Genomic DNA, 3,224 nt, shown 5'->3' with positions numbered 1-3,224 from the left:
GACTCATGTTCGACCTTTCGATCTCTTGTGTTCCGAGCCATGTCTGTACATGCTAAGCTCGTCAAGTTTAACCCGAGTGTTTCGCGTGTGCAAAACTGTCTTGCACCCGCTCTATGTGAACGTAGAGTCTACCACACCCAATCATCACATGGTGTCTTGATAACCCACAAGTATAGGGGATCAATTGTAGCCTTTCTCGATAAGTAAGAGTGTTGAAACCAACGAGGAGCTAAAGGCAGGACAAATATTACCTCAAGTTCTATCAACCGCCGATAACTCTACGCACGCTTGACGTTTGCTTTACCTAAAGCAAGTATGAAACTATTTTGCAGGAATAAAACTACGAGTACTTTGAGATAATAAAACTACGAATAAATTGCAAGGTATTAAAAGTGGTTAGCTTTTGTCGACAAGAAAGTCATATGTCCCTAGGCAATCAATAACAAGTACCGGTAATCATTCTCACAATTTTATATGAGGGAGAGGCATGAGCTAACATACTTTTTCTGCTTGGATCATATGCACTTCTGATTGGAACTCTAGCAAGCATCCGCAACTACTAAAGATCATTAAGGTCGCAAAACCCAACCATAGCATTAAGTATCAAGTCCTGTTTACTGCCATACGTCATAACCCACTTATCCGCGTTTAGGCTACTGTCACCCCCACAACACCGACAATAAGCAAACCATGAACATATTGCAACACCCTACAGCGGGGGGGCCTCACGTTTGCGCGACATGGAGGGCACCGTAGGACAGCACCATAAATGATTATACAATCATACCAGCCGAGATCACGATTAACCCATAGGACAAAACGGATCTACTCAAACATCATAAGATAGCCAAATATCATTGGGAAATAATATATGGAGTTGAGCACCATGTTTAAGTAGAGATTACAATGGGGAGAAGGGGTGTTACACTTCTGCATAGAGGGGGAGAAAGTTGGTGTTGACGGTAGCAAGGTTGTTGATGTAGATCGTCGTCACGATCCTAGCCCCGGCTCCACCGGGAGAGGGGGAGAGAGCCCCCCTCCTTCTTCTCCTTCCTTGGCCTCCCCCTAGATGGGAGGAGAGTTCCCCCTCTGGTCCATGGCCTCCATGGCGGTAGAGGGGCGGGAGCCTCTCTGAGATAGGATCTCCCTCTCTATTCTCTTTTATTTCGCGTTTCCGAGATGTATCCCTTCATGGTTTCTTAAATTCCTAGAGATCCGTAACTCCGATTGCGCTGAAATTTTTACATGATTTTTTTTGATAAATTATATTTCTTGCGCGTGAAGAAGGGCTCCAACCGACATTCTAGGAGGGCACAAGACACCAGGGCACGCTTGGGGCCTGTGGCGCTCCCTGGTGGGTTGTGGGTTCTATGGGCCCCCGTTTGCGTTGATTCCACCTCCCAAAAATCACATAAATTTCAAAATAATTCTTCGTAAATTTTTATCATGTTTGAACTTCGTTTGATATAGATTTTTTGCAATACAAAAAACATGCAAAAAACAGGAACTCGCACTGGGCACTAGATCAATAGGTTAGTCGCATAAATCATATAAAAAGTTGCCCAAAGTATGTGAAAGTTGTATAATATAGGCATGAAACAATAAAAATTATAGATATGACGGAGACGTATCAGCATCCCCAAGCTTAATTCCTGCTCGTCCTCGAGTAGGTAAATGGTAAAAATAATTTTTTTGATGTGGAATGCTACCTAGTATAAACTTGATCATATATCTAATCATGTTATGAGAATTAAGACATAAGTGATTCAAAGCAATAGTCTATAATTTGACATAAACACATCAATACTCAGGCATCCCAATAACAATCATGCCTTCCAAATTATCAATGCTAAAGAAAGCTATCCCTACAAAGTCATATAATCTTGTCATGCTCTGTCTTCTTAACACAAAGTATAAATCATGTACTATCCCGGTGTCAGCCAAGCAATTGGTTCATAATTTTTAACGTGCTTCAGCTTTTTCAACCCTCATGCAATACATGAGCGCAAGCCATGGATATAGTACTACAGGTGGAATAGAGTATGATGATAGGGGTAAATATAGAGAAGACAAAAAAGTAAGAAAGTCTCACATCGACGCGGCTAACCAACGGGCTATGGAGATGTCCATCAATTGATATGAATGTGAGGAGTAGGTATTGCCATGCAACAAATGCACTAAGAGCTATAAGTGTATGAAAGCTCCATATGAAAACTAAGTGGGTGTGCATCTAATCCTATAATGAAAAATTCCCACCGGTATATGAAAGTGACAACATAGGAGACTCTCCATATGAAAAACAAGGTGCTACTTTGAAGCACAAGTGTGGAACTAGCATGCCCCTTCTCTTTTTTATTTTTTTATTTTTTTCTTTTATTTCTATTTATTTCTTATATTTTCTCTCTCTCTCATTGTCCAGAGTTTCATCCCGACTTGTGGGGAAATCATAGTCTCCATCATCCTTTCCTCACTGGGACATGCTCTAATAATGAATAATTATGATCATCACACTTCTATTTAATTATAACTCAAAATAAATAAAAATTACAACTCGATACCTAGAACAAAATACGACTCTCCATGAATGCCTCTCGCAGTGTACCAGGATGTGCAATGATCTAGCGTAACATGTTTAAAAAATGATGCACGATGGCTGAGCCACAACTACTATGTTAGCTATATGATCATGCAAAGAAATACAACAATGAATGCTCAAGTCAAACGGAGCAGATGGAAATTGCATGACAATATATATCGGAATGGCTATTGAAAGGCCATAATAGGTAGGTATGGTGGCTGTTTTGAGGAAGATATAATAAGGCTTATGTGTGATAGAGCGTACCATATCACGGGGTTTGGATGCACTGGCGAGGTTTGCACCACGTCTCGAGGTGAGAAAGGGCAATGCACGGTATCGTAGAGGCTAGCAAATTGCGGAAAGGTAAGAGTGCGTACAATCCATGGACTCACATTAGTCATAAAGAACTCATATACTTATTGCTAAAGTTTATTAGCCCTTGAAGCAAAGTACTACTACGTATGCCCCTAGGGGGGAGGTTGGTAGGAGTTAACCATCGCGAGCCCCCGACCTTCACACAAATATAGACAATCAAGGATAAATTGTGCTCCAACTTCCCATCATAACGAGAGACTATACGTCCATGCTTCGGGAATCACAAACCTTAACACCAATATTCTTACTAACCACAACCGTTTACTAGTAA

The sequence above is a fragment of the Hordeum vulgare genome, chromosome 1H (genome assembly GCF_904849725.1).
Source record: "Hordeum vulgare subsp. vulgare chromosome 1H, MorexV3_pseudomolecules_assembly, whole genome shotgun sequence".
In the NCBI taxonomy this organism is placed as follows: Eukaryota; Viridiplantae; Streptophyta; class Magnoliopsida; order Poales; family Poaceae; genus Hordeum; species Hordeum vulgare.
This window is presented reverse-complemented; position numbering follows the sequence as displayed.